Consider the following 14,233-nt stretch of genomic DNA (forward strand, 5'->3'; position numbering starts at 1 on the left):
TTGATAATGTGCAAGAAGGTCCCTCTTCCTGCACATAAGCAATCACTTAAAAAAATGCATCAAACAGCGCACATAGAAGTTAGAATACAGAATTTAACGATTGTTTATGTGCAGGAAGGTCGACCTTCCTGCACATAAACAATCTTCCCCTCAACACAGGCACCCTTGCACTTTTGGTGCAGGAGTGCCTGTGTTGACACTAGGCAGCTAAACTTAGGGCCAGCACTGGGGGAAATGGCAAGGATGCCCCATATTCTAGTAAATATGGTGCAGCCCTGTGTTTCTAAAGTGACAAAGCGCGCATTTAGCCTTCTTGGCTTAACAACACACTTCGCCACTTTATGGCAAATATACCCCTTGAGTTTGCATCACATGGAGACATCTTAAAGCTCAAGACCTGCAAATTCCTTAGAGCCACGATTCTAACATTGCTTAGGTGTGAATTTTAAGTGTTTAGCCTACTTAATCTTAACTGGTGATCTTTATTGCCACACTGCTGTTTTTTAATTGTCCAGTCAGTGCTTTTTCTTTAGAAACGAAACCATTAATTTATTGCACACACTACTAAATACTACACATTCAGTTTCAAATATATACATATGTCAATAAGAAAAACCTTAGATTACATTATGAAATCAAATGTCAAAATTATTGTATTAATAAAGCATTTTAAAATTAAAATAATGTGTTTGTGTGCTTATTATATACTTTCAGGACACATAAAATGCATCCATAAAAACAGCCCCTAGTGGGCACTACCCTTCCTAATGAAGCTCTTCAAACTAAGTTAGCCAGAGCTATCGTTTCCATTACTCATAGAGTAGACTCTCATTCACCCCTTTGCACACAACTGGATGACCTCAAGTGACTTTCTCACTTGCTCCTTCTTGATTCCCTGATTTTCTTTCCTCTTCTTTTGCCCCACACAGAAGCATTTAGGCCTCACATTGTTCTGATTGGTTATTCATATCATTCCACTTCTTATGTGGTGGGCATTCAATAACCACATTTTTTTACTTTAACACTCCATGAGAGTGGATGTGTTTTTTTTTTGCTTTATCTCTTCTACCTTTACAGTCTGCTGCTTCCCCCTCCACGACTTGCACAAAGTGTTGCTTCCCTTGCGCCTCCCCTAGCTCTCCCTCAGAGTCTTTGTTGCCTCTGTATCCCAGTTCATCCATTGCTTTGCTCTCCCTATTCTTCCTGTTTTCAAAGATATATATTTATCAACCCCACCCCTGCTCTCCAGCCCCTAACTGCTTGTTGTGCCTTTCACCTATGCAACATTTTACTTTTTTATATTTTTCACACGCCACGGTTTCAGCAGACGTCCCACTTAAAATGGATTATACATCTTTTAAGATGGCCACCCACAAGTGTATGTGCACACACGTATGGTGGTCAACGTAAAATGGGTATATAATATTTGAGCAAACTCTTTCAAATGTGGCTGATGTAGATGCTTGTGCAGCCACAACGACCATGTTTGAAGGGGTCTGGCCAAATATAAGGAACACATTGTAAGATGATCTCCATAGATGTGTTTCATCCACTGAAGAATGAACATATACCTTATTTTTAATTCTGTAGAATCTCACTAATACATCATAGCAGTAGACTAAATTCTATTAACTTGTACTTAAAATACTTGAGGCACTTCACGGTACACAATAGCCATCTAGGAATTCTATATGACTTAAATATGCATCTGAATATTCGCTCAACATTAGAGACCCCATCCTTTGTCAAATACTGGGAAGACTGTTGTTCATCACAACCGATTTCCAAGCACTCATCTGTTGATACTTTAGATGCACTTAGTTAGCTCTTTCCAACATGCTTCATACTCCACAAGCTACGCTTCTACTCTGGACAAATCATTTCTAAATTATTCCTGAGAGCACCACAATTTAATGAAAACTTCAAATTTGACGGTTATTTTATTATGAGGTGACATCTATTAGAACTTGGAAAGTTGGAAAAGTTTGCTTGTGAATCTGTGTTCTTGGATCATGATAGTATTTCAAACATTGTCAAAGCCAGTCGGTCTGGCTTATAAATTGGAAACTGACCAATTGGCTTTACCAATACTTGTTAAACCATAGAGCTAAAACTCTGAGCACATGGTTTAATAAAGTTCTGTCTGTAAGCATTGATTGCCAATATCTCTGTGTGACCTAAAAGTCACATTTACAATTTTGGATGTTTTATTTTAAGCATATGGCCACAATGTTTAGAAGGAGACATGTAACAAAATCCATGTATTTTCTTATATTACTTTTGTGATGTTAACATAGCAAGCCTCTGTCTGCAAATATTTTTAATGAATACACAAAATCAGGTGAAAATGCTGAACAATTTATTGGCTGAATCTGTGGAGAAACATTTTTAAACAGAACAATAAAAACAAAAAGCTTCAGTTTATTAGATCACAGATGAAAAAGTAAAGTGGGGGACACGTAAATGCCAATTAATAAAAGCCACGCAGTTCTAATAGTTTTGACTTCATCTCATTCTGATGAGACAGATAAAGCAAAAGAAGAAGAATGCTTAATTTGTTGAGCAGTGTATCAGCACACTAAGCTTACATCAAGCTTTGCTTGAACTACACAAAAAACAAGAAGTACCTTGAGTTTGGACACTTGGGGGCCCATTAGGATGGTGGGCGGACAACCGTCCGCCTGCCACCCTAGCAGTGCTGGGACTGGCCGTCAGTGGTGCAGCTGTCCCGCACCGGCGATTAGTATGCCACCGCCTCTGTGGCGGTGGCATCCTCCATTCCCAGCATTGTGGCCGGCGGTTCTCACAGCGGTGACGGTGATTACGTATTATTATTTTTATTCAAGATTACGTCTGTATTTGCAACACATTGATATGCTTTTGCCAAATTCATGGGTAAAATTGTAAATAAGGTTAGACGTGCACCATTCACTACAAATAGAATTTGACATGAAAAAACAAACCACTACATGTGCTCTACAGTGTAAAAGTAAATTCTTCCAGGCCCTATGAGGACTTTGTGATTTAAAGGCCTTTCACCTAAGAAAACCTGAGAAAACTTAAACTACCAAGAAAATCAAATCTACAAATCAGAGTCCTGGCAACTGGGAGACTAATGTAGGAACATTGAGAAATTTTGAGGAACTAGATCATTCCGGTTACATATCACAGAACATCTCAAATGAGTACAGGTTTGAAGAATTTAGGACATTACACCTGTGGTAAATACAAATAAATGCTGTAGCAGATGTTTTTGCTCCATCAATCTGTTTGCCTTCATGCCATGCACATGACATCCCCACAGCCAGCAGCCTTGTTCTTGAGTAATCAGGAATTGGCTAAGGAAAGAACAAATCACCCATTTAGCAAGAGGAATGTGGGATGAACAGCACAAATATTTTTATACAGCAAAATATATGTCCATGTATTTGCAACGCGTGAAGCAAATGATTATTGTGCACCTGAGCCTGCACCTAAATAGATGTTGGCGGTATTAGAGATTGCTGTCTGTAGATGCTGTCAAGAGCAGTGGCCTAGTAGTGTATCATGGGCCCTTATGTAGGCACCAGAAATAAGCCTCTACCCCCGTTTGGTAGTAAAATACAGTCATAAGTGAGGTGCAGAGAACCATTTACTGCACCTGCTGGATCAATGATAGATGCACCTCTTGTCATCATTAAAGTGTGCAATGATTGATGTTAGTGCAATACTGCACCACATATCTGTGTTTTTTCCCTGCCATTGGTATTTAAATAAACATTTAGGAGTTTTCGCATTAGATTTTGAAGCCCTGCTGACCATCTGTACTCCCAAGGATTGAAGCGATGTGCAGCGAAGGAGAGGGAGACTTGTGGGAGGTGGTCCCTGGGCAAGGAGCTTGCGACTGGAAGCATGGGAGTGAGGTGGTGACTTGTGTTCTGTCCCTCTGGGCCTTTTCTGTTACTGTACACTCATAACTTCCTGTCCAGCAGAGAACAGCTCTGCCCTTTTCCTTTTCTCTGTGGCTTAACAGGAAATTCCTGCACCATGGTCCTCATTTACAACATTTTGCTGTAGGGCAGTGCCAGAGGCCTTCCGCTGCGCTGCTCTATGGCAAAAGAAAAGAACAGGAATGCACTGCATCTATCAGATTCCTGACCTTTTGCCCTGGGCTTGCGCACAATGGGCTGTTATGCGCCAATGCAGACACTTTTTTGCCATGGTGCAAGGGTATCTGCGTTGCAGGGCTGATTGTTTTTGTGCAGAAAGCAACACCTTCCTGCACAAAAACAATCACCAGAGGCTTTTTTCTCTTTCTATGTGTTCTGCATTATGCAGCACATATAGAAAAAGGAAAAACAAGGAGAAATAAAGGTATTTTTGGCACTGCCCCAGAGTTACGATTCCTTTTGAATCTGGGGCAGTGTCAAATAGCCATTGGTGTTGCCAGAAACACCCACCGCAACACCAATTGCAAGGCCCTTTAGAGCACAAAACTGGGAAACGATATGTACTGGCCAGCCCCACCGCCGCCCTCCGAGGAACCCTCATCTACCGACCCCCTGGACCTCGCGGACCCTTCGCCAACTCCATCACGGACATTATCTCCCCGCAGGCCATCGCATCCACCAACTACACCCTGCTGGGAGACCTCAACTTCCACCTCGACAATCAACCGGACCTCAACACCACATGCCTCCTGGACAACCTCCACAACATTGGACTCCGCCAGATCGTGACCGAGCCCACACACTCAGCAGGACACACCCTCGACCCCCGCTTCACTACAGGAAACTCCATCACCTTCAGCCACACCACCGAACTCCCATGGACCGACCATCGTTGCGTCCACTTCACCTTCAGAACACCCACCATCCACAGACACCAGCACCTGCTTCCACAAAGAAACTGGACCAAAATCACCGACGACCAGCTCACCTCCTCACTCAACAACTCCACCCCAACCATCGCGGAAAACGACGACCCCAACACCGCAGCCCGAACCCTGCATAGATGGATCTCGGACAGCACCAACACCATAGCCCCCCTCAAGAAAAACAACAATACCCGTGCCAAGAAAGCCAGATGGTTTACCACCGAACTTCGAGAATCCAGGCGCACATGCCGCTGCTTCGAAAAGTCCTGGAGAAACACCAAATCCACAGAAGCCCACAACAACTTCAGAGCCGCCACCAACGCCCACCATCAACTCTTCAGAGAAACGAGGAAAAAAGCGATTGAAGACAGAATCTCCACCCACGCACACAACAGTAAGGAACTCTTCAGCATCATCAAGGAGTTCGCCAAACCCACCAGCGAGTATACCGACATCCCTCCCTCACAAGACCTCTGCGACAAACTCAGCACCTTTTTCCACCACAAAATCAAGAGCATCTACGACAACTTCGACGAAGACAACCAACACACTGAACCCTCACCAACCACCCCGACACCCGGAAACCAGCGATTGATGACTGGACAGCCCTCACCACCGAAGACACACTGAAGACAATGAAGTCAATCCATTCAAGGGCCCCCACACCCCTGCCCCCACCACATCTTCAACAGAGCCGCCGACACCATCGCACCCATGCTCCGCTACACCATCAACCGCTCCCTGGCGACTGCCTTGTTCCCCGATGACTGGAAACACGCCGAGGTGAATCCCCTCCTAAAGAAACCCTCAGCGGACCCCACCGACCTCAAAAACTACAGACCCATCTCCCTGCTCCCGTTCCCAGCAAAAGTCATCGAGAAAGCCATCAACAGCCAACTCGCCACATTCATTGAAGAACACAACATCCTCGACTCCTCCCAATCCGGCTTCCGAAAAAACCACAGTACGGAAACCGCCCTCCTTGCCGCAACAGACGACATCCGCACCCTACTGGACAAAGGAGAAACAGTAGCCCTCATCCTCCTCGACCTATCAGCGGCGTTCGACACAGTCTCCCACCGCACCCTAATACGCAGACTCTATGACACAGGAATCCAGGACAAGGCCCTCGACTGGATCTGCTCCTTCCTCTCCGGCAGGACGCAGCGGGTCAGACTCCCCCCTTTCCTCTCGGACCCCACACCTACCACCTGCGGAGTCCCCCAGGGCTCCTCCCTCAGCCCAATGACCTTCAACGTCTACATGGCTCCACTTGCCCCCATCGTCAGAACCTACGGACTCAACATCGTGTCATACGCAGACGACACCCAGCTCATCCTCTCCCTATTCAACGAGCCCAACATCGCCAGACGCAACTTTCGAGAAGGCATGGAAGCCGTCGCCAAAAGAATGAAAAACAGCTGCCTACAACTAAACACCAACAAAACAGAAGTACTCATCATGGGCCCAAACCCCGATGCCTGGAGCGACACCTGGTGGCCCACCGCCCTCGGAAACCCGCCAACCCCCACAGACCACGCAAGCAACCTGGGAATCATCCTGGACTCCGAGCTCAAAATGGACTGCCAGATCAACTCTGTCTCATCTTCCTGCTTCCACACTCTCCGCATCCTTCGTAAGACCTTCAAATGGATCCCCCTCGAACACCGAAAGACAGTCACTCACGCCCTAGTCACCAGCAGACTCGACTACGGCAACGCACTCTACGCCGGAATAAACAAAAACCTCATCCGCAAGCTACAGAACATCCAGAACGCCGCCGCAAGACTGGTCCTCAACCTGCCAAAACACTGCCACATCTCCAAGCACCTGCGCACACTCCACTGGCTCCCCGTCGAGGCGAGAATCACCTTTAAGATGCTCACCCACGCACACAAGGCCCTCCACAGCACCAGACCGGCATACCTGAACAGCCGACTCAAATTCCACACACCCCAAAGGACCCTACGATCAGCCCAGCTCTCCTACGCCGTGGTCCCCCGCACCAGAAAGACCAGATCGGGAGGCCTCTCCTTCTCCTTCCTCGCTGCCAAAGCATGGAACGCCCTTCCGCTCCACCTCAGACAGACAACATCGCTCCCCATCTTTGCAAGAAACCTCAAAACCTGGCTCTTCGACAAACCCCCTCCTTGATGGAATGGAACCTGCACCCCCCCCACCCCTAGCGCCTTGAGACCCTTACGGGTGAGTAGTCGCGCTTTAACAAACCCCTGATTGATTGAAGGCCGCATTAAGCCATGCAAATTGGCTTAGGGCTGCATCGTAAATACGTGGCAGACACCTGCGCCACCACAGCGTCACAAAAACTGATGCTCCGGTGGCGCAGCCTCATTGTAAATGAGGCCCCATATGTCCTGGGTTATCGCAACAAACATAGGAGCTTATTTACAAGTCACTTGCGTCGCCTTGGACCGCCCTTGCTTTACTTTTTTGACGCAACTGCAGTGCTATATCTGCTCCATTGTTACATGGATGCAAATGTGTCCCTTTTTTGCTGGCTGTGTCGGTTTTCACCAAAGTGAAAATCATCTGAGCCTTTTGGGAATGTAATTTATGCAAGATAGGCGATCCATCCAAAACAATGAACTTGAATTTGATGCAGTGTATTTACCACTTATTTTTTCAAGTGGCCTGCCACTGCTCTACCAATGCTTCAAAATCCCTACACCTGCCAAACCCAGGCGTAGGGATGACCCATTGGTTGTGCCCAAGGCACAACACCAGCTGAAGTGACTTGATTGCAATATGCAATCAAGTCACGAGGTAAAGGGGCCACCAATGGTAAGTATATGCACGTAATATCACAATTTGTGACATTACGTGCTAATGTCACACATACTAGAGGGCACTATGCAGGACCAATATGTTTGATCGCAAAGTGGCTTTGTCACTTTTTCATGCTCTAATAGATTAGTCCCCATTTAGTAGGTGAAGTGTCAGTTGAAACTGTAACTTCTGTATTTTGAAGCATTTCTGGAGTTGCCTCGGTTTTCAAGCCAACTTTAGCACTGCGCCAAAAACTCCTGTGCCATGGTGAGTTGTATTGTAAATACGGTGTATCCTTGGTGGCGCAAAGGTTTCTCATGCAGGTACAAGAAAACTGATGGGTTGCTACTTTAAGACAGTGATGTGTCAATCTCTTGCATATGAGGTCCATAAAGTCCAGTCCTTTGTCTTCTTTCCTTTTCAGCATCTGAAAGAGATGCTCTGGCGGGATGTAAAAAGAAATTAGGTACAGTAATACATACATCTTTACAGGTGTCCCTTATGAAAGATGGTCACATTAACTTGTCCTTATTCTGTCCTCACAACCTCTGAGAACTAATTTCATCTGGGTACTTTTAGTTCAGATCATCTCATTTTCTAACTGACAAACGAGAAAACATAATTTAATATAGGTTAAATGCCTTGTTCAATGTCAGAGAGCTTCATCAGCCAAAAACTCACGATCAGGTAATTCAAGTATCTTTTAAAATCTGGTCAAGAATTATGTAATAAAGGGCAGGAACATGGCGGCCAGCTAGTTATAAGGTCGCGGGTCGCTTTCCCTCCGGCCTCAATTATGAGAATATAATCGCCATGAAGTGTCGGCGTTCAAGAGTGTGCCTCTAAAGAAACCCCTAAAAGCCTCTTTTCCTCACGGATTACCTTCTGTTTCCCTACGCTTCATGTCCCCGTTGTGGTCCTGCCCGCTCTGCTCTGGGAGGTTGCCGGGGTGGGCTTGGCGGTCCGAGATTCCGATCCATCCGGAGGAGGATTTCACGTTTCCTGCTTTCCGCTGGTTTTTAGGTCTCGCCTAGACGAAAGCAAAAGCGAAAGCTTTTGCTGTCTAGGGAGACAACTTATGTTGCCGCTTTCTGGGGAATGAAGGGGAATGTGGACAGCAGAGTGTTATGAATTTCTTCTGGCGGAGATTGGACCTCGTGAGCGCGCACGTCGTCACTGACGCATGCGCACAAACAAAGGCATCCACACACTGCATATACACACACGCACCCCCCCTTAAACATACACACGCGCACACAGACAGACAGACGCACGCACAAACACACTCAAACAGACACACACACACGCGTACACCCCACCCCCACTCACCCCTCCTCTCACTCAACTTACCTGTTCTGGCGGTGCACGGCGGCGGCTCCTTCTCCCGGGTGGTGGTAGCGCTTTGCGGGGCTCTCTCACCACATGAGAGCCCCGCCTTCCCCATGCGCCCGGCCACTCTTCACCCGGTCCCCCATCTCGGGACCGGGACTCAATGCGGAGCCTTCGTGGCTCCTCGGGCAGCTCTCTGTCTCTCGGCGCGATGGGGCGGGACTTCCGGTTGGGGCCGCGCTGGCATTGGCCGGCTTCCCAACCGCTTCCGGGTCGTCGCGGGCAGCGCGGCGGCCCGGCACAGCCATGATGTTTTTTTTCTTTTTCTTTTTTTTTTTTTGTAAGAATTTTATGTGTGCCCAAACCTGCTTGTATATAAAAAAAAACGCCTCCTCCCTGCCGGGAATCTGAAGATGCCAGGTTTAGCTTGGATCGGAAGCCAGGGGACTAATTTACCAGAAGAAAGTTATTTGCAGATTAGTGAAAAAGAATGGCTAGATCGCCCTGCTGAGTCGATTAGTGCAACGCAAACAAGATAACGAGAGATTACCAATTTTCCCAACAACTTAATTTCGGATTTGGAGTGAGCCTGAAAGCGCTGTCGTTGTCTGGCACGTTTACAAAGTGAGCATGCTGGTTGAAGTAATAACTTGATGAGGGGTAATCCAGGAATCGTCTGCTTGCCAGCACAATAGAACGTAATGGCTGAAGATTTTTTTTTTAAATGGCTTCAATCAACACATGTAGTTGCTTAGAATCATATGCCTTTCATGCTTTTTTTTTTCATCACTAATTTTATTTATTTTTTATAACTCAAGTTGGTTAGCCCGAAAAAGTGTTTTTATGTGTCTAGCTTGAATGGTTTATGTAATATGAAAGAAAACATCCTTGCGCCGTACAATACAGATTTCCCATCTGTACTTTTCTTTCACTGCACCACTGTAAATCTGCAGTTTTGAAATTAGATGTACTGTTCAGCAATTTCAGACGCACTAGTGTTTACTTCTTTTGCAACTCGAACAAGAATTTATTTCTACCAAGTTAACACAACATACACTAATTTACCCTTAAATACTAGTTGCATTATAAAGGAATGTAAAAAAGGGATTGGTGCATTGCTGGACTTAATTTTAGCCACTAGTAATTACTAGGGGCTGCATCCCAGTCTGTGTTTTTTGCACACCATGGCAATCAGACAAAAAAACAATATTATGATAGTCCTCCTTACTTCCGCTCCACCAGAGCAAGTGCAGCCTTAACTGTTAGGCTAAGTCCTCTCAGAACCAGAACACAAGCGAGCCCGGGCTGGATTTTAGCCTCATCAGTAGGGATAGTTTGTTCCACTGGCTTTGTGAGCACATGACCCATTTCTTGTTGTTTCCAGTAGCTGAGATGCCTGTCACACGAGCACTTACTTCTTTGATTTAGGTTTAGGCGAGCTCAGCTGGCGCAACGACTTGGGACTCCCCATGCATGACTCTAGCCTAGTTTTGTATCGTACCACACATCGTGAAACCTTTCACTTTGTGCATTAATCATGTGGCCCACACAAGCAGCAGCTAACTACATTCTATAGAAAAAAAAATTGCTTTTCTTACCGCTACTGTACATCGTGAGTACTTTCACCTTGTGCACTAAGCTTGCGACCCACTTTAATCAAGCCCCGACCATTAATTAACAAAGACACATTCCGGCAGTCGCTCCTTCTTAACCCTCGGTAGTGCATATGCTTTTCACAGTATTGGTGACTGCGCACTCACACATTGCTCACTCACAGTAATGTAGCCCACACATACTGCACCCTCACACACACTGCCCCCTCACACATTGCGCACTCACTACTTTAGGCCACACACACTGCACCCACACACCCGAACTCTCACACACCTCGCAACCTCACACACTCTCATTACACTGTGCCCTCACACACTGCCCCTTCACACACTGACCCCTCACACCGCGCACTCACACATGCGCACTCACATTGCTCACTCACACTACTTTAGGGCACACACTGCACAATCACACCCCTCACACACTGCCCCCTCACACACTGCCCCCTCACACATTGCTCACTCACACTACTTTAGGGCACACACACTGCACAATCACACCCGCACCCTCACACACCTCGCACCCTCACACACTCATTACACTGCCCCCTCTCCCACAGCACCCTCACACACTGCACCCTCACACACTGCACCCTCACACATTAGCCCCCACTCGTCGCCACCACAACATCACTCAGCGCCACCACAGCATCAACAACAACTGGTTCAAATATGTTCTCTCAATGTTTCAAGCTTTATTTCAAATGTCAAAAAAAATTTAATATTTCACTTCTGTTCTTGGATTTTCGGCACAATAAAATACACTGAACATAATCTTCACAACAGTTATTTACAAAAGTTTAAGCTATTGCCATTATAAATTACAATAAGTATTAATTATTAAAAAAACATTGATATTTGTAATATCAATACATCTAACTCACGTAAATACAACACATTGCATTACAAATGCTATAGGTGTCACATTTGCGAAAGTTATAACTATTGGCATTGTAAATGACAAAGCTATTAATTTCGCTATTTTCAAAACCAACACATAACAATATATAAATGCAATTACAATACAATACAATAAATAAAAAAATTGTAATTTACAATACCAATAGCTCAAACTTTCCTAATGCGAGACCTATTGCATTGTAAATGCTTGTTCGCTGAGGTGGTGGCTGGTTCTCCCCTAGGTTTCCAACATTTTCGTAGTGGTGAATCTGGGAGTTCTCAGAGGCAGAGAGGAGTGGCTGAATTGTTGCCGCTCCGGATCTGTGTGGCCAGCGGGAGGAGTCAGCGGTTGGGAGAGGAGCGAGGCCGTGGAGGCGTGGAGGGGGTTGCGGAGGGGGTTGCGGCACAGGATCTGGGTGCTTCTTTGCTGTTCTGCTGCTGCTGCCTATTGCCTATTGCTTTGCTGCTTTGCTCTGCTCGACTAACATATGGTATGAGCAAGAGGGAAAGGGAGGGTAATTGCTCCTAACTACTTTTCTCACTGGTTTTTTTTTGCTTCCTGCTCTGAATGTCCCTGAATGTATGGTGATTTACACTTCCCGTTTTTTAGGGCAGCAGGGGCACTTGCTGAGCACCAACGTGCTTGGCTTCAGTGTGACTGGCAGATTAGTCCTAGTCCCTGCCTCTCCCCCATATTAAGTCAAAGTTGGGGGACTCTTAACATCCCCAGTTGGATCTTGATGAATAGAAAGGTATTCAAGGAACCGAATATTCAGTCCAGTACCATGTTATGCACCTGAAAGCACTGATTAAGGTAACTGAGGCAAAGGAAACCAGGAATGAAAGTGCCCTCTGCCCTATGGAGCTAGTGGTACAGCCATCTGGCCAGCCTGAAAATAGAGGGGGCCAGTCTATCGAGGGTGGTCTGGACAAATTAAATAAATCTTGGTAAGAGATATAAATTGAGATCAAATACTCTTTTAAGTGGGGGACCTCTTGCTGATCAGCATGAGCAAGCCTGTCAAGTTTTAGCTACTCCAGCAGCGATAGTAGTAAGTCTTAAGCAAAAAAAGGCGTGCAACAAAGTAGGAAAATCCGGGAAACCCACTCCTGTGAAGAGCAGGAAGAAAAAAACTCAGCATTTAGTTAACGTGACTCCTTCTCTTCGGTCATACTTTATGGCTAATACTCAGGCCTCTGGGAAACTTGTTATTCAGGCAGTGACGGACTCAGTGGTGGTCCTAGCGTCAGCTGAGAATCAGGACTTACAGGCTGCAATTCCTGTTTCTAACTGATACACTCCGTTAAATGAGACCCCGATGGCTTCTTTGGCAGAAGGTGGCAGTCAGATTGAATTAGATGAGCCAGGTGACTCATTCCTGACCTCAGCGGTACAGAGCCCGGATTCGCTACATGGTATGTTAAGGCAGTTATCTATTGAGATCGGAGCACGTTTTTCTACTTCTGAATCAAATCAAAAGAAGATTCAAGATACCTGCACTAGCCTAGAGGAATATCTAACAGCATTGACGCATCGGATGGAGACTCTTGAGAGCAGAGTGGAGGATTTGAGCCTAGAAGTTAATGTTAACTCTAGTGAGGTATGAAAACTGAAGGATGAAGAGCGGGATTTAACAGAGAGGTTGGAGAGGTTAGAAAATATCTTTAGGAGGAATAATATCAGGGTCCTAGATCCAAAAGAAGGTTTAGAAGGGGATAATTCAAAGGCCTATGTTATCGATCTTCTAGTTAAAGCCTTTCCCCGAATCGCCACAGCTAATATCTGAGAGTCTGAAATCAAGAGAATACACAGGGATCCCTTCAAGTTGAATCCTGCCCTGAAAAAGCCCAGGAAAATATTAATCTACATCCAATCCTATCTGTTAAGGAGCAATATTGGGGGCTGCCCTTAAACTTAAATTTGTGGGGTTGGTGGGGGGAGGTAATGGTATTCAAGTTTGTTGGTGGGGAGCATTGGGAAAACATTTTAAAAAAGCTGTAACATTCTCATGTGACATGACAGCCTCTACTAGCTTTAGCAGTTATAGTAGTGAGTGTAGACAAGACAGTGATGGAGGATAGGCCCATGGGGGGAGGGTAGCAACATCTTGACTTATTAAGCTGGAATATAAATGAACTGAGGGTGAAAGGAAGACAGCATTTGATCCTTCAGCACCTAACACATAGCTCAGCTAGTATTTTAATGATACAGGAGACCCATCTACTACAATCAGAATGCAAAACACTATTTGGAAAATTAAGATGGGTGGATAAGATTATTGCAACAGAACAGCAATGTTTTCCGAAAGGGGTTGCAGTGATAAACAAAATAAATTCAGGAGTAGAGGTAATTAAGTCTCAAGTTGATGACGGAGGGCATTGGCTTATAAGAGCAATTAATTGTCGGGAGACAAAATATACACTCGTTAGTTATTATGGACCTAATAAGGATGATACTACTCCTCTGAATAACCTTTGTCTTGCACTAGCAGACTATGATTCAGCTCTGACTTTTTTTGGAGATTTTATCGTACTGCTAAACAATAAATTAGATAGGTCCTCCTCTAGAACCCAGGTAGCAGTCCGGCAAGTTAAAGCTTATCTCCTTGCCATGCTGAAGAATCTTAATCTTTTTGATGTATGGCAAAATAAAATGGGTAAGAGAAGGGAATATTCCTTTTACAGCAAGAAGAACGCTCATTATTCAAGAATAGTTTATATGTGTATGGAGCATCCCGATCTTGGTAAA

At 45.4% G+C, this 14,233-nt stretch overlaps 1 long non-coding RNA gene across 1 annotated transcript in view; it reads right to left on the bottom strand.

Annotated features, from left to right (window-relative positions):
* Positions 1-2,955: 2,955 nt before the first annotated feature.
* LOC144761975 (uncharacterized) overlaps positions 2,956-14,233 on the bottom strand; it is a 50,701-nt gene continuing 39,423 nt past the window's right edge. The window contains exon 3 of the long non-coding RNA XR_013595989.1: positions 2,956-3,338. This is a non-coding gene — a long non-coding RNA (uncharacterized LOC144761975). The remainder of the gene's footprint in view (positions 3,339-14,233) is intronic.

Source organism: Lissotriton helveticus, chromosome 6, assembly GCF_964261635.1.
Source record: "Lissotriton helveticus chromosome 6, aLisHel1.1, whole genome shotgun sequence".
In the NCBI taxonomy this organism is placed as follows: domain Eukaryota; kingdom Metazoa; phylum Chordata; class Amphibia; order Caudata; family Salamandridae; genus Lissotriton; species Lissotriton helveticus.